The 18,709-nt window shown below is 41.2% G+C and overlaps 1 protein-coding gene across 1 annotated transcript in view; it reads left to right on the top strand.

The window, feature by feature from the left end:
* Nucleotides 1-18,709, top strand: part of LOC122810644 (carbohydrate-responsive element-binding protein-like) — a 672,712-nt gene that overhangs the window by 74,017 nt on the left and 579,986 nt on the right. The gene's annotated exons all lie outside the window — the stretch shown is intronic.

Raw genomic sequence — 18,709 nt, 5'->3', positions numbered from 1 at the left:
GTAAGCCCTTTTTGTAGTATGTCAGCATCATTGGGGGACTCAATGATTACATCCAGTTTGCAGTTATCGGCAAACTTGGTGAGCCACAGGCCATCGATTTTCGCTGGGACTTCTGAGAAATAGATTGCAAACAGTAGGGGACCCAGAACAGATCCTTATGGTACACCATTGGTAACTGGTCTGCTGATGGTTGGAATCCCCAACTTTGACTGTATGTGTTCTGTCAGTGAGCCACTTGGCTGCCCTTGTAGTGACATATGGGTTAATTCCCAGCTAGGTGAGTTTCTCAGTGATGCCTGAGTGGGAGATTGTGTCAAAAGCCTTGGCTAAGTTAAGACAGTCTGTAAGTACTGTTTTGCCTTCATCCAGGGCTTTAGTGACGTTCTTGAAGCAATCCACCAGGTTTAATGAGCGTGATCTACCTTTAATGAAGGCAAATTAGGTTGGGTCAAAACTTTGAAGGTCACCTATGTCTTTGTTGATAAGGTCCATGATGATTCTGTCCATGCTTTGCAGATGAGGCTGGTTAGGCTTATGGGTCTATAACTCCCAGGGTCAGTTGATGGACCCTCTTTGTGCAAGGAAATTACTATTGCTGATGTTCATTGTGTTTCACTGTTGCAGTCCTAACAAATGGGTTATCCGGCTCCCGGTAGCCCTCATGTCGGCCAGAATACCAAAGGTAAGTAAAAATTACGTCAGTTGCCATCATTGCAAAGGATGTCAAGGCGTCCAATACAAAATGAGGCAGCCGACTTCACTTCCTCAGTCTTCCTTGCTGCGGAGCCTGAAGCAGAAGCTTTTCATGCACGAGTGCCGGTTGGCAGTTTACCTTTGGTTTCCGACTACAAGAACTGAAGGTCTACTACAGCTAAGTACTCCATTGGGAATCCTCTTTTCTTGCCTTAACGAATGTCAGAAAAAGTTAATAATTGCCTTACTTGTGGAAAGCAGATTCCCCATAGAGATTTTCATTTCTATTGCATTATTTGTTTAGGCCTTGACCACAACATTCCCAAGTGTGATCTCTGTGCTTCCTTTAATCCATGTACTATCCATCATTGGGCTAAGATTTTGGCTAGACATTTTGGAGTTTGCCTAAGTTCGTTGGTATGGCGTCCGCCAGTTTTCAGGCTTCGGATGTTCCAAAGAAACATAAGGATAAGGAGCGCAACAGGCCTCAGAAAGCTGAGTCCTCAGACGAGGTTAAGTTGGTAGTCAGGCAGTAGCCAGTGAGATGCCTTTGCAGTCCGCAGATGTACAACCACAGGTTTTGATGGAGTCAGAGTCCCTTAGGCCTTCGGCCTCCGTTTTGCCTTCCGACATGTCGCCGGTCGCCTCTTCTGCTGGAGCCGCTAAGCTGTCTCTCGTGTCAGAGGCCTCCATTTTGCTTTCTGACAACAAACGTCTTCCTTCAACCTCTGCTGCAACTTCGGCAGTTGCCAGGCCTCCCGAGTCCTTCAGGCTTGCAGGTAAATCTTACATTTGTAAGGCTGTGAAAATGCAGGCTCCAGCTTCTTCTTGTTCCCCTCAATCCCAAATGGTTAAAATGGCTAATGATTTGTTGACTCTTATTAGGGGTTCTCAGCCTCCTTGTAAAAGGAGTAGGGATTTTTCTCCTGAGGTTTTGTCCTGCTCAGGTTCTGATTCTTCCAGCATTTCTGCTGATAGAGGAATTTTCTCAGTTTTTTTCTCCCTTTGAGGATTCTGATGCAGAGGAGTCCATCCCTTCGGCCTCTCCTCCAGAGGATTTCTCTTTTGGTGATACTTTAAATACCCTCAGAGAACATTTTAAATGGGAAAGTTAGGATTATCCCCAATCCAAGAAACTGATTAGGGAGTTTCTGGATTTACCCCAGCATAAGCCTCTTGCTATTCCCCCTGTGTTGGAAGTTGTTGATGTTTTTCTGAAAAAATCCTTGTCTCCAAATTTGGTTCCTCCTGATGCCAGGAAACCTGACAGGTACTACAGAGTCCCTGATTCTCATCTGTTTCTTTTCAGGAATCCTTTGGCGGATCCAGAAGTTATTTCTCGGGGCCCTAAAGGAGTTAGGGCCAATGTTACCAGGAATCCTGATCCCTCTGACAAGGGAGTCTAGGAACCTAGATAAGTGGGGCAAGAAGGTTTATACCTCTGCCACCCTAGCTATTAGGGCTACCAATTGTCTGTTTCATATGCTGAAGTACCAACAGCACACCTTGGAGGCTATTAAGTCTAGGATAGCAAGTGTACCTCTTTTGGCAGAGAGTAAAGACGTGCAGGATTTACTGACTTCAGCTAGTCTGGTCAATAAGCATTCTTTGCATTGTGGTTTTGACATCCTGGAGGCCTCCAGCAGGGCTACGGCTACTGGATCTGTTATTAGAGGGCACGCTTGTTGACTCAGAGAACAGCCTCTTCCAGAACCTATCCAGGCTAAGCTTTTGGATGTACCTTTGCATAAAGACGGTCTTTTTGAAAACAAAGCAGAGGAGGTACTGAAGATGTAGGATAAGGGCAAGTCCATGCAAACTGTAAAGTATTTTCTGCAAGTTCAACCCCCTTTAACAGGAATTACCCTTCCAAGAGTTGGACCTTTCCTGATACCAGCAGACAGAACCATTCCAGGACTAGAGGTTACAAATCTTCTCGGGGGCAGGGGGCTACCCCTCAAAGGTGTAGGCATTGTCAGGCTTCCCACTTCTAAAGGGGGAAGCTCCAAGCCTGCATCTCAGTCAAAACACGCTCAATGACTTTTTACAACTTCTGCCTGTTTTTGCTTGCTGGGAGAGTCTTTTAGGGGGAAGGTTGGCCCTTTTTGCAGATGTCTTGGCCACTATCACAGACAACAAATGGGTGCTCAGAACGGTGTCCCTAGGGCACAAGTTTTCTTTCCGCATCTTTCCAGCTCCCAAGGGATTCCCGGACGTTTCCCCAAACCAAAGGGCAGAAGTAGAAAAACAAATTTTGTCTCTGTCTCATCTGAGAGCAATAGAATCAGTTCCTGCTCAGCAGGTGGGCCAGGGCTTTTATTCCAGGCTTTTCCTAGTTCCAAAAAATGAAGGCACCTGGTGTCCTATCCTGGATCTTTCCATTGTGAACTCTTTTCTAGTAATTCCAAAGTTCAAAATGCTCACTTTACATCAGTTGCTACCACATCTAGAAAAGGATTCCTGGCTGGTAACCTTGGATCTCAGAGGCTTATCTGCACATTCTTATCAGGGGAAGTTGCAGGCAGTACATTCGTTTCAGAGTGGGCGAGCAACATTACCAATTCTCTGCACTGCCGTTTGGCTTATCTACTGCTCCCAGAGTCTTCACAAAGTGCCTGGCCCCAGTCATTGCTTTTTGCAGGCAGAAGAAAATTCAGATGACTGTCTGATTCAAGCAAGTTCTCAGGAACAGCTATTAAAGGATTTGGAATTCGTAAAGACTCTTCTCTCTTCCCTGGGTAACACTCTCAATGTGGAAAAATTGAAAATGGTACCATCCAAGGAGATAACATTCCTGGGAGTGAGTCTGAACGCAGCCGCCCAGATATATCTCACCCAGGAGAAGCAGACAACTCTTTCAGTTTACTTCAAGGACTTGGCAAGCCTGTCCCAGCTCCCTGCAAGCTGTGGGATTCATAGCATCTTGTATTCTCATGATTCCATATGCAAGACTGCATATAAGGAAATTACAGTGGTACCTCAAGAACATTTGGTGTCAGTGTGATGCCCGTGCCCTGGCCCAGCAGTCAAGGAGCCTCAATCCTCACCACTGACACCAGAGAGGGCGACTCCTGGAAGAGGAAAGGATAAATAATACACACAGTAAAGTACAATTTCCCTTAAGTGCACACACACAGATCACAGTCAGTCTGGGGCTGGTTGCTGCTTTGCTCACCAGGTCCCCAATAAGACTCCCCACTGGCACAGCTATAGGGTCCAGGTCTCAGCCTAGCTGGGCAAGCTAAAACCTCCAGTACCCTCTCTGTCCAACCAGTGCTTCGTGTCCCTGCCAAGTAGCTGACACACCACACACACACTTGGAGAAGAGGTTTTACAACCACACAGGCCCTCCTGGGAAAAGGCTGGCACATGTTCTCCAGCTGTGCCCCTATTACCCAAACCATACGATAGTAATTCCTGCCATCACCCAGATAATAATACCAGCTACTAAAAGGCCCTTAAAAGGGTGTCCAGTTATTACTGTGCAATATTATTATCCAGTTGGTAATGTGACTATTCAGTCTAAGGCTTTTTAGAGTGGCCTATTATGATAACCCTATTAATATGCAATGTACTCTAGAGCCTACTTCTCTATACAATCCAGCCACAGGTAAAGATTTTTTTTAAATATTTAATAATAAATAATTAAAACACAAGACAATACTACTACAGTACAATTCTACTCAAGTTCAGAGATCGTACAGATGCTTAAAACAATATTGTAGATCTGATTTCAAAGAAAAATACTTAGTCTACCTTTCTTCTAAGTTTAACTATTCCCAAGAGAAATCATAGTGCTATTATCTTACTTACATACATAGAGCAAGCAGTGCTGGGTTTGATGTCCAAAATCAAAATGCTTACAGTCCTTCACTGAACAGTAGTTTTTAAACATTAACCAACAGCTCTGCTGAGACCCTCCCAAATTACATCATTTTGGCACTTAGGTTTTCTCAGGCCACAAACTGCATTATTTAGCAAGCTAACACCTGGTCAGGAAACTACAATACAAGGCATTTCACATATACACTCTAGCAGAAACCAGAGTAAATAAAGCACCTTCCACATGTAAATTCTGGCCCTTAACTTTAACCTTAAAACAATGGGCATGAAACCTTCATTCAGACCCACTGGAGCTGACTTGTAAAACATCAGAGGGATTCATGATATCTCTTCAATTTCAAAATAGACATTTGAAATGCTTGGCTTGGTTTTCCTTACAGCAGATGGCAACGTTGCAACAATCTTGAAGTTCACATTTTACAGTGTTTAATTTAAAAACACAACACTGTATTTTACATTTATTTATACAGTTGATAGAATTATGTATCAAATTATATTTGACTTGGCTGGCAGCCTTTGCCCATCTTCCTCCTATCTTCACAGTCAGCACTCAGAAGACCTGGATATGATGATTCCTCTGCTTCCATCTCTGTGGACGGAGTTTCTATGGTGGGCAATAGCCTGTCTACAAAACAAAGGCATGCCTTTTTGGATACCTCTTGCCACTCAAGTTCTGACTACAGACACATCAGACGATGCCTGGGGAGCACACCTGGATGACAAATGCATACAGGGACATTGGAACACCCAGCAGATGCACCTACACATAAATCTGTGTGATAGCCATTTTTGTGCATTTAAAGTGTTTTTTGATTGTATCTGCTTTATTTTCTGGGAAAAAAAAAACAAAAAAATATACTTGTTTTCCTGGCTTTCTAAACCTTCTAAGCCACTATAGTCCAGTTTTCAGGTTAGTGCTCAATTCAGGGCTGTGTTACAAGTTTTTGTGTTTGCCCATACCTTACTTGGATAGAAGGAAGTTTCTCTGTTCACTGTGAGAGGGGGAGCTTTGAGCAGCCTATCTGTCCCTGGAGTAGTGGTTTCAACCCAGAAATTAGTAGTTTATTGGCTAATTAATATCTTTCATTTCCCTGCTAGAAAGCCTGCATTTGCACGGTTTTGCACACTGGGCAGCGCTGGTTAGATAGGGTATAACTATTCCTAGCTCTACAAAGTCTGCTCTTCAATTTTCCTTGGAACTAGACAAACTTTCAACTTAAGCACTCAAACCATTCACTTTTCATCCCGGCACTTGCTCAAAACTCGTAGCAAGCACTAATAAACCTTAGCACTAGACCCCCCCTATACTGTAGAGAAGGACAAGGCTCTCTATTCAACCTTACCAGCCAATCAGTAAAACAGTTCACTGTACCTATCCAGGATGTCCAAAGGGCAGTTTCAGGTGTACTCACCAGTCCAACTGGTGAATCTGGACATTTTGAGACAATGTTCCAATTGTCTCATGTACACGGACAACCCTCTCTTCCTTTCACCAAACACTAATACATGCAAGAGATGCAATTATACAGCCAAACTGGAGGCTAAGCTCTCAAAACCCAGCACTGGACAAGGCAGTCAAGAGGAGAAGGGAATTTACTTGCATCACACCACCAGTCTCACATAGACCTATGAAACCAGCACCGGCAAAAATAACACATAAATACATGAAAACATACTCTGAGACTCTAAATAAAAATCTGCAAAAGCAACAGAGACCTCTAAAGCAGACATCCAAGCAAACTCCACCCCCCAACACAAACCATGAAACACACACTTCACAAAACCAGTGTGCCACGCAATCACAGCCCTTAAGGCAAAATAACATACCCAACACATTAGTAATAGGTGACTCTATAGTCAGGCACACTTGAGATCCCACTCACTAGGCTGAACAAGGAGAAGGTTACTCTTAGCTGCCTGTCTGGTGCCAGGATCCGCCACATAACACAAGCACTCAGGTCACTCCAGAACAAATACAAATATGACTCTGTCATTGTTCATGTTGGTGTGAGTGACCTGAGCCGTACCTCCCTGGACTACATGAAAACAGACATGGAGGAGCTCTCTGATCACATAGCCCAGGCCGGTATGACCCTGACCCTGAGTAGCATCCTGCCCTCACCAAGAATGATACCACTGTATAGAGAAAAAATATCAGTTTCAACAGTTGGCTAAACTTCTGGTGTCATTTAAAGGGGATCCAGTGTCTGTCAGCCTGGGATGACATGCTCGACAAGCCACGCTGCTTCGCTAGAGAAGGCTTGCCCCATCACCCTTAGGCTTTTGAATACTGGTCAAGGCTCTTGCCCCCCCATAGTGCTTTTTTTAGGCAAGGCTCAAAAGACAAACCTTCCACCGTAAATAGTACAAGTAACAAAAAAATGAGGGTAATGCTACTCAATGCCAGAAGTCCAAACCTCAAAATGCAATCACTCGAGGCACTCCTTGGTATGGAGAAAACCGATATATGTGCAGTAACAGAAACCTGGTTTAAGGCTCCAGAGGGTACCCCAGCACTACCAGGCTACAAATCATACCATACATTTTGGCCACAAAACCCGGACCGAAGTACAAAAGGCGGGGGAGAATCCATATTCATCAATGATACCCACAGCTTCAGGTTAGTGGCACAGCACGATGTTTCAGAGGTCATCCAAGTGCAACTAACAACGGGCAAGACTGCTATTCAAATTATAGCTTGCTACAGATCACCCACCATGTCCCAGGAACTACACTCCGCATTCCTGGAAACACAGGGAAACATAAAGGTCCTACCAAAACACCTTGATATTGGGTGATTTCAATTACCCAAACATTAACTGGGAGAACTACTCAAGTACAAACTCCCTTGCCCAACATTTCCTAGAATTTATAAACTCAAACACCCTGGATCAACTGGTCAACACCCCCACCAGAGGTGACAACATATTGGATCTGGTCATCACCAACATGAGTGACCAGTGTTCCACACCGGAGGCCAACCCCTTGCTGGTTAGATCTGACCATAAACTAATCACTCTGGATATCCACTTTCTGCCACCACTCCCGGTCAAAGAAACCACCGTGAAAAACCTTTCAAAGGCAAACTTTACGTTACTTAAAAACGAGGTGGGAACTTTCAAAGTCCCCATGCTAAAGGATAACGCTGTCCAAGCTGCAACATCCTTTACTAACACACACTACAGGCACCTAAAAGAATGCATGGATCGTGGTATCCCAAACAAAACCAAGACTCACTCCTCCAAGAAAAGGAAAACAGTCTGGTGGACCCCTGCCATAAACAAGCTATACAATAGAAGGAGGAAACTAGTACAGAAAAGAGTAAAATCCCAAGAAGGGAAGACATCCCTGATCAGTATCAGCAAGAAACTAAGTTCCCTCATAAAATCATCCAAGGCTAGCTTCAAAAGAAAAATTGCCATGGATAACCACAAGGCATTCTTCAGATATGTCAAGAATCTAAGTGTTAATTCTCAAATCTGCTCGGCATTAGTGCAGAATGGCACAAAATACACTGAACCAACCGATATAGCCAACATCCTGGGAGACAGGTTCAGTGCAAATTTCACCCCCAAAAGGGGCCGTAACTATACCAGAAGAATGTAGTGCCCCTGAAATCACAGACACTCTGGTTAAAACAGCCCTCTCCAAAGCCAAAAACATAGCATCAATAGGACCAGATGGTGTCCCAGGCTGCGTAAGATTGCCAACTGTACAGAATTTTTCCGGATTGTCCAGAAATAAAGGCTGTTGTCCGGATTTCACAGTGTAAATCCGGAAATTAATTTTCGCAGGCTCGCTGCTCGCAGCAGTTGGAAAAAAAAAAACTTGACTGGTGCCTGCTGAGTCTGACTGCTGATGAAACGGCGAGTTACACACTAGTCACACTCACAAGTCATGTTGTTGAGGTTGCTAAGCAACCATATATGCATGCATAGAGCCTGAGCCATAGACAAATGTGGTGTGTAAACTAACTCCACTCAAGTCTACTCTGATTCCGATTTCCGAACTCATGTTAAAAACATCACGCAACAGCAACACTCTAATGCATTGCCTAACCATTTTCCACGATATTTAATTTTGAGAAAGGCTGTGCTGTGTGTCTTGTCCAAAGAAAGTGTCCATAATACATGTTCATTCAGACTCGGAGAGTGGTGGAGGATGCTGCTTTTTCTGTGTATGCAACTTGCCACGGTCGTTGCGTTTGCGTTTCCTAGTGCCTACGAAACCTAAAAACTGGCAGTTGTTCCTGCTTTGTGTGATCTACCTTCCTAACCTCAGTAGCTAAAGCAGTAAATGCACGGAGGAGATTCCGACCGTGCTTTCCAAAATGTTGTTACCGTACTAGGTTAGCAGGCCAGGAGGATGGAGTCCACAAAAGCAGCTCTCGAGTCGAACCCCATACAACAACAATAAAGTACACTTGTTTTCTCTTTGCTTCCTTTGACTCACTGTACACTGTACACTCTTTAGATGGGGACGTGTGTGGAGTTTGCTGGGTTCATAGTCATATAGCTCACACTGACACACAATTCATGCAACTCTAGTAGTCAGTCAGTCTGCATCCCTGCACAGTAACTGAACTGAAGCATTTCCCCTGAAGCTGATTGGTTAATCTCAGTTTGCAAGTGAAAGCTGAGATAACCAATTACCACCGATTCAGCACCGAGCCAGAATTAAAGAAAGCAAACTGAAATCCATGTTTGACAGCTCCTGAGAGTGAGGCATGTATAGAAACACCATCCATGCAGCCAACATCCACCATTATGCAAAGAAAAAGTGAAGTTGACGACTGACTGTGTGGAAAACAGCAAAAGGGAATTATCTTTTAGGCAGGAAGAAGAAGGGGAAGGAAGAAGTCAAGTCTGGACTGTAGAAGTCAATTATTAGGTAAGTACAGTGGATACATTACAGACAGAGAAGAAATAACTTTCATTGCATATTTACACAGAAGGTATAATAAAAAATAATGCACAACTGCACAGTGCATTATTAATGGAATGGTGAGCATTTTCATAGTACTTTCCTTTGAATTGTACAGTCAGTATCAGTAGTAGTAGTAAATGTGTGACTATACAGAGACAGATTCTAAATTTATAGATTGGTAGCAGTGTGGAAGAGTGGAACACTGAAAAGTATAGTAAAATTGTAAATCAGCGGGGAAAAAGGGAGAAGAAGAAGATATGGTAATGGCAGTCTACAGTTTAGCTGAAATGTAAAAGAAAGCATAACATTGGTGGTATATGTTTGTAGTTGTAGAGTTTTATCCTGGGAAAGTGCAAGAGCAAAGTGAGGAATCCAAATTTAGGTATTGCGTGTTAGTTGTGATTTGAAGGAGATTTAATTGTCAGTTTGAGGGAGAGAGTGTTGGTGTTGTGTTTTTTTTTTTTTTTTTTTAGACCATTTAGTATAGTGAGTTCCCTGCTGCATTGATTTGGATTACAAATAGCTGTTTCTTTCTTTTGTAGAACATAGAATTCTACTTGTAGAGTAGTGCTCGATAATGCCATTTACAGTCTTAGAAGGCATGGGTAGTTTTCTACAGTAGTTTTCTGGTTTGTTAATGGGATTATGCATTGTTTGTTGCTAATTTAGCTAGCTCAATCCAGTCTGTTGTAAGACTGCACAATGGTGTAGCTGTCAGTGAGATGACAGCAGTACAGAAGGAAGATAAGATTAAATTAATAATTTAAAATACTAAAATACATTAAATTAATAATTTAAAATACTAAAATAGAAATTAAAATAAGATACTAAAATAAAGTAAGAAAAAAATTGAAAGTTTTTTCTACAGCAGAAACAAAACAGAACAAATACAACAACACAGCAGAAATATAAGAATATATAACAAGCAGCACTATAAATAGATAAAAAGGCACACATGTAAAAAAAAATTTACCACCAGCCATCACCAATGTATCTATGTATGCCATACACTTAACGTTTATAGTTTTATACGGCAGATAGAGACGTATATGGTGGTGAGCTATGTAGACAGTTATGTAAATAGCAATGACATATTGTTGCACATAATGTTTTACCTATTTAGTGGGTTAGGCTATGGGTTTGTTGTTCAGAGCAGTCTGATTTAGCGTGTGTATTGGAACTTGGAAGAAGCTGTTATGGTTATGGAATCTGGATGCCCAGGCTGCATCTAATACTTTTGTAGCGCTCCCTTGTTGGCAGGAGTTTGGTTTCATGCATCTATTATATATTTATATATATGTTATATTATAATTCAAACTGTTCAGTCATGCAGAGAGACTGTATATAATTGCATTCTGAATTAATAACAGTACAAAAACTTTGTTGATCTGTCCCCTTCAACTTGTTTGCTAATTATGTAGTTCATCACCAGTATGAACTATGAACAGTAGTGGGTGGGTGCAAAACTACATCCGAATGCACATCCATTCCACACACCCACTGGAAATCCCTCTGAGTCCACACTGTTTGTACTTCAACAATACTTGTATCATTGGGCTCTTGTACTGTACATAGCCTGTATGAAGTGTACTGTTTCTGGAGCCTTTGAATTATCTTAGCACTGCCAACATCAACTTTCTTGGAACCTTGTATGCTTTCTCCAAATCTAGAAATGCCCATTTGGACTCTTTCCACATCTCTAGCCTTTTCGCCACAGTCTACCATCTGTCTCATTGCAACAGGTTTATTTGGTTAGTGTATCCTCCTGATGATCTGAATCCAAACTGTTCCTTTCTCCCCCACCCTTACTTTCTTCTAGCACCATTCTACTTATTTCTTGATGAGGGGCAAGTAAATTATATTGTTTTACTTTTCTACTAGGAAATTTAATAGACTAACAGGATTTGCTGCATCACACATCTTGAAATGGATAATGGACTTCCTCCTGCACCTGTGAAGAAGATAACCTCACTTCCTACATGTGCGACTACTAAGGAAGACACTCCACCTAAAAAGAAATGACGAATTTGCGTGTTTCAACAGGAATGGTTTAAGGATTCAGAGTTCAAATCATGGTTATACCGGGATGATAAAAATGCCAACTTTGCCAGGTGTAAAGTTTGCTGCTGTTCATTTTCTGTCAGAACTGATGGACTTACAGCCGTCCGGAAAAATGCAGATGGTGACAAGCACAAACGAAACTTTAAAAGCCAAAAAATGTCAAATACAATAAAGCATTTCTTTCCTACTCCTAACTGTTTGGATGAAGAACAAGTTACTGCTTCCGAATTAGCAATGATGTTTATACATCATTATCATAGCTGCTCTTTACAGGCTTGTGTTAATAAACTGTTTTGCCAAATATTTTCCGATTCCAAATTGAGCAAAAAAATTTCCTGTGGAAAAACCAAAGCAGAGTCATTCACTGAAAACATCTTATCACCTCATTCCGTGGAGCTGGCTATAAGGGAACTGCAACAAAATAAGCCATTCTCATTAGCAACGGATGCTTCAAACAAAGGCAATTTGAAAATGTATCTGGTGACAGTCAGGTTCCTTTCATCTAGCAGAGGTGTCACTGATCGTTTGATTTCTATGTGGACAGTGATGAAACGGCAGATGGAGTAACAACCAAGATTTTAGAAGTGCTAGAAGGCAATGGGCTGCAATTTGAAAACTTAGTCAGCTACTGTGCTGATAATGCATCTGTCAACTATGGCAAGCACCATTCCATTTTTTACTAATTTAAAGACCAAACAGCCACATCTTATCAAAGCAAACTGCAACTGCCATGTTCTGCACAACGCTGCCAAACACGCATGCAAACAGCTAAGCTATGATGTTGAGCAGTTGATTGTCAAGGTGTACAATGAATTTTCATCATCAGCTAAATGGTTGGATGAGCTGAAATCTTGCTATGACTTTGCAGGGGAAGAATACGTTGCTTTATTGCATCATATTCCTGTACGTTGGTTGTCTCTTGAACCTGCAGTTGAAAGGCTGATAAAATGCTGGACAGCTGTAAAGATTTACTTCATCAGTAAAGGAAAACAGGCAACAAATAAATTGATTTGGACTTTTATTTCAGATCGGGAAGATGGGTTGTTGAAGAATGGTGAACTTTCTGTCCCAGAATGCTACATCCATTTTGTGTACAGCTTCATGAGAGTGTTCACACAGGCCATTAAAGCAGCTGGAGTCAAACACAACTTATCACACAGCTTTTTGCTGTGATGGAGAAAGTACACAATGAGTTGGTGGAGAGAAAAAAATGATACATTTTTTGGCTTTGCTGTTGACGACAATTTCAGATTTATGACCAACAGCCAGGTGTCATTTAAAACAGAAGCACAAAGTGTACGATCGAGCGATTGCTTACCTGGATAAGTGGTTTGACTTTGAAACAAGTCTGCTGAAGAAACTGCGTGTTCTAAACCTTGATGAGCCTTGCTGTTTTTCTGACATTTTAGAGATAGTATCAGCCTGTGGTGTGACTGTTGATGGAGATGAACTGTATGCGGAGTATCTGTGCTTGAAACAAGTCATTCCAAAGCTGAAGGAAAATCAAGCTGAAGTTGACAAACGATGGGTTCTATTCTTTAGTGGTTGTGATGCACCTAACTTGAAACGAATAATCAAATTTTTTTTGCTATTCCTACTAGCAATGCCCATGTTGAACGTATAATTTCAATGATGAAAAACTTGTGGACTGATGAAAGAAACCGCATGAGGCCTGAACTCGTGAAAGCTGAACTGTGTGTAAAAGTCAACTTTGATATGTCGTGTTCTCAGTTTTTTCACTATGTATCCAAAGAAACGTCATTGCTGAGAGCTGCAAAAAGTGAGCAGAAATATTCATTTAAGAAGAACAAGGATTAGAGCAGTAGACAGTAGTCATGGAAAAATAACAGTTTATGGACCTGGTATATATTTGTTTGAAGTGTTGGGGACAGTAGGAGGAGGACCTTGTGGGATTCAAGTGGGACTGGGAGACGTCCTTAAAACTGGATGGCTTTAGAACTGTCCTCAGTCAGAGCCTGAGGAGACTTCTATTCTATAAGAAAAGAACAGCAAGCCCCAGAAACCTCTAGGAGTAGGAGAGCACTGACTGAGTCATTGTGCATCCTAATGTAACTGTAAATATTACATTCCAACTCAGAGAGCGGGAGATTTGATTGCCATCCAGCAGCAGGACTAACTGAAGCCAAAGCAAGCCCACCAAAGCAGTGAGTGCAGCTGCTGCTGTAGCCAGTGCTGTGGATGTGTAGCAGGTCATTTAACACTCGGAATACTAGTCTAGACTGTAAAAAGGATCCAGGCTGATCCCATTGTGCCATGTTTACTTCAAGCAGTCACAACTTCTACTTATCAAATTATCAGTTTACTGTAGAAGCAGTTACATCTTTTCTGTACCAAGTTATCAATTTGTAGATGAGGAGTCTAAGAGACTAAGTTAAGTCTAAGGGCTATTTGTAAAATTGTAAATTTTCATCAGCAGAATATTTTTTAAAGTAGGGTATTGTAAAATGCAAAATTAGTAAAATGAAAGTTGTGTTTGCTAAACGGCTGATAGCAGAAGAAAAAACTATGAAGATTTGCTTACTGGATTATATATACTTCAGCAAATTTCCTTCATTGTTAAGCAGATTAGCTAAACTGTACTGGAAGAACTGTTGATCCTGCCTTCAGAGGGTGGCTAAAGGGTACAGAGTTGTTTATCTCAAATTTTCAAAAGATCCCATGTATAATAAAAGCTGATTATGTATTGCATATCCTAACTGCAGACTGCTAAAGGAACTATGTCACAGTGTGTGTTTAGATTGCATCTGATTTTGCATGGAAACATGGGAACTTTTCTATACTTTAGACATATTAATTGACTAGAAAATTCAGCCAGTAGTAGTGCCAGTGCTAGGGCTAAGGGCTATTGATTTAAATTTGCTTATCCATTTCTGCAAAGGAAGTGCTTTGAGTTTTCTAATGTTTGTGTAAGAGAAGCTAAAACAAGTGTCCTCTTCTCTGTCCTGAGTTTGTTTCCTCTGTTTTAACTAGGTTGAACTGCAACTGAGTGTTTTGTTTCCCCTTGCTAAACTGTGTGTGAAAAAATACCATAAACCAATATTTTGTGTGCCCTTCCTTAACACTGTGTTAACTTTGCTATAATATGCATGCAACAGGCTTGTTGGCTGTTGGTGAAGCACCCTCCAAGAGGAAAAAACGCTGAGAGAAGAAGGGAGCCACTTTTGAAATTTTAAGTATTTTTTCTCTGTTTATTTGCTAAGTTTTTCTGCATAGCTGCCTAGCTTGAGCATTTTCTGGCTTGTTAAACTTGATTTCTGTATTAGTAGCTGTATTTAGAGCACAACCAAAAGCTGTTTGCTGAATTTCCTGTTTGCACTTAATTTTAAATCGTTTTTTTCTTAAAACTTGCATATTTTCTGTCCTTGACCTAGCACTCTTGTGTGGGGTCATTTACTGCACTGTTATAACTTGATATTACTTGTGAACCTCTGCTATCTCTGTAAAAAACAAACAAAAAAAAAAAATCTTGCTTTTTCCCACTTTTCTGAGAGTTAAAAAAGTTCAGTTACAGGCTTGCTGTTCCTGAACTGTTTGAAAGTTTCTGTGAGGCCATTTTTGCTTGGGCTGAAGGAGGGTCTCTGTGTTTATCAGTGGCAGTGACTAACATTGAGCAGCTTCCTGCCCCGGAGAGGTGGTTACTGACTTGAAACTGTAGTTTTATTGGCCACTAGGGGTCATTTCCATAACTCCTTCATCTTCCTCTCTTAAAACCTAGTTGCCTCGTGGTTTGAGCGTCTTTTCAGGCTTGTTGGCTGTTGGTGAAGCACCCTCCAAGAGGAAAAAACGCTGAGAGAAGAAGGGAGCCACTTTGAAATTTTAAGTATTTTTCTCTGTTTATTTGCTAAGTTTTTCTGCATAGCTGCCTAGCTTGAGCATTTTCTGGCTTGTTAAACTTGATTTCTGTATTAGTAGCTGTATTTAGAGCACAACCAAAAGCTGTTTGCTGAATTTCCTGTTTGCACTTAATTTTAAATCGTTTTTTCTTAAAACTTGCATATTTTCTGTCCTTGACCTAGCACTCTTGTGTGGGGTCATTTACTGCACTGTTATAACTTGATATTATTTGTGAACCTCTGCTATCTCTGTAAAAAACAAAAACAAAAAAAAAAATCTTGCTTTTTTCCCACTTTTCTGAGAGTTAAAAAAGTTCAGTTACAGGCTTGCTGTTCCTGAACTGTTTGAAAGTTTCTGTGAGGCCATTTTTGCTTGGGCTGAAGGAGGGTCTCTGTGTTTATCAGTGGCAGTGACTAACATTGAGCAGCTTCCCTGCCCCCCCGGAGAGGTGGTTACTGACTTGAAACTGTAGTTTTATTGGCCACTAGGGGTCATTTCCATAACTCCTTCATCTTCCTCTCTTAAAACCTAGTTGCCTCGTGGTTTGAGCATCTTTTCAGGCTTGTTGGCTGTTGGTGAAGCACCCTCCAAGAGGAAAAACGCTGAGAGAAGAAGGGAGCCACTTTTGAGATTTTAAGTATTTTTTCTCTGTTTATTTGCTAAGTTTTTCTGCATAGCTGCCTAGCTTGAGCATTTTCTGGCTTGTTAAACTTGATTTCTGTATTAGTAGCTGTATTTAGAGCACAACCAAAAGCTGTTTGCTGAATTTCCTGTTTGCACTTAATTTTAAATCGTTTTTTCTTAAAACTTGCATATTTTCTGTCCTTGACCTAGCACTCTTGTGTGGGGTCATTTACTGCACTGTTATAACTTGATATTACTTGTGAACCTCTGCTATCTCTGTAAAAAAACAAAAACAAAAAAAATCTTGCTTTTTTCCCACTTTTCTGAGAGTTAAAAAAGTTCAGTTACAGGCTTGCTGTTCCTGAACTGTTTGAAAGTTTCTGTGAGGCCATTTTGCTTGGGCTGAAGGAGGGTCTCTGTGTTTATCAGTGGCAGTGACTAACATTGAGCAGCTTCCCTGCCCCCCGGAGAGGTGGTTACTGACTTGAAACTGTAGTTTTATTGGCCACTAGGGGTCATTTCCATAACTCCTTCATCTTCCTCTCTTAAAACCTAGTTGCCTCGTGGTTTGAGCATCTTTTCAGGCTTGTTGGCTGTTGGTGAAGCACCCTCCAAGAGGAAAAACGCTGAGAGAAGAAGGGAGCCACTTTTGAGATTTTAAGTATTTTTCTCTGTTTATTTGCTAAGTTTTTCTGCATAGCTGCCTAGCTTGAGCATTTTCTGGCTTGTTAAACTTGATTTCTGTATTAGTAGCTGTATTTAGAGCACAACCAAAAGCTGTTTGCTGAATTTCCTGTTTGCACTTAATTTTAAATCGTTTTTTCTTAAAACTTGCATATTTTCTGTCCTTGACCTAGCACTCTTGTGTGGGGTCATTTACTGCACTGTTATAACTTGATATTACTTGTGAACCTCTGCTATCTCTGTAAAAAACAAAACAAAAAAAAATCTTGCTTTTTCCCACTTTTCTGAGAGTTAAAAAGTTCAGTTACAGGCTTGCTGTTCCTGAACTGTTTGAAAGTTTCTGTGAGGCCATTTTGCTTGGGCTGAAGGAGGGTCTCTGTGTTTATCAGTGGCAGTGACTAACATTGAGCAGCTTCCCTGCCCCGGAGAGGTGGTTACTGACTTGAAACTGTAGTTTTATTGGCCACTAGGGGTCATTTCCATAACTCCTTCATCTTCCTCTCTTAAAACCTAGTTGCCTCGTGGTTTGAGCGTCTTTTCAGGCTTTGTTGGCTGTTGGTGAAGCACCCTCCAAGAGGAAAAACGCTGAGAGAAGAAGGAGCCACTTTTGAAATTTTAAGTATTTTTTCTCTGTTTATTTGCTAAGTTTTTCTGCATAGCTGCCTAGCTTGAGCATTTTCTGGCTTGTTAAACTTGATTTCTGTATTAGTAGCTGTATTTAGAGCACAACCAAAAGCTGTTTGCTGAATTTCCTGTTTGCACTTAATTTTAAATCGTTTTTTCTTAAAACTTGCATATTTTCTGTCCTTGACCTAGCACTCTTGTGTGGGGTCATTTACTGCACTGTTATAACTTGATATTACTTGTGAACCTCTGCTATCTCTGTAAAACCAAAACAAAAAAAAAAAATCTTGCTTTTTCCCCACTTTTCTGAGAGTTAAAAAAGTTCAGTTACAGGCTTGCTGTTCCTGAACTGTTTGAAAGTTTCTGTGAGGCCATTTTGCTTGGGCTGAAGGAGGGTCTCTGTGTTTATCAGTGGCAGTGACTAACATTGAGCAGCTTCCCTGCCCCGGAGAGGTGGTTACTGACTTGAAACTGTAGTTTTATTGGCCACTAGAGTCATTTCCATAACTCCTTCATCTTCCTCTCTTAAAACCTAGTTGCCTCGTGGTTTGAGCGTCTTTTCAGGCTTGTTGGCTGTTGGTGAAGCACCCTCCAAGAGGAAAAAACGCTGAGAGAAGAAGGGAGCCACTTTTGAAATTTTAAGTATTTTTCTCTGTTTATTTGCTAAGTTTTTCTGCATAGCTGCCTAGCTTGAGCATTTTCTGGCTTGTTAAACTTGATTTCTGTATTAGTAGCTGTATTTAGAGCACAACCAAAAGCTGTTTGCTGAATTTCCTGTTTGCACTTAATTTTAAATCGTTTTTTCTTAAAACTTGCATATTTTCTGTCCTTGACCTAGCACTCTTGTGTGGGGTCATTTACTGCACTGTTATAACTTGATATTACTTGTGAACCTCTGCTATCTCTGTAAAAACAAAAACAAAAAAAAATCTTGCTTTTTTCCCACTTTTCTGAGAGTTAAAAAAGTGCAGTTACAGGCTTGCTGTTCCTGAACTGTTTGAAAGTTTCTGTGAGGCCATTTTTGCTTGGGCTGAAGGAGGGTCTCTGTGTTTATCAGTGGCAGTGACTAACATTGAGCAGCTTCCTGCCCCCGGAGAGGTGGTTACTGACTTGAAACTGTAGTTTTATTGGCCACTAGGGGTCATTTCCATAACTCCTTCATCTTCCTCTCTTAAAACCTAGTTGCCTCGTGGTTTGAGCGTCTTTTCAGGCTTGTTGGCTGTTGGTGAAGCACCCTCCAAGAGGAACAAAACGCTGAGAGAAGAAGGGAGCCACTTTTGAGATTTTAAGTATTTTTTCTCTGTTTATTTGCTAAGTTTTTCTGCATAGCTGCCTAGCTTGAGCATTTTCTGGCTTGTTAAACTTGATTTCTGTATTAGTAGCTGTATTTAGAGCACAA

This window comes from Protopterus annectens, chromosome 9.part0 (assembly GCF_019279795.1).
Source record: "Protopterus annectens isolate FY-2018-M chromosome 9.part0, PAN1.0, whole genome shotgun sequence".
Lineage (NCBI taxonomy): Eukaryota > Metazoa > Chordata > Ceratodontiformes > Protopteridae > Protopterus > Protopterus annectens.
Note: the sequence above shows the minus strand (reverse complement) of the source record. Positions and strands in the feature narration are given on the sequence as shown.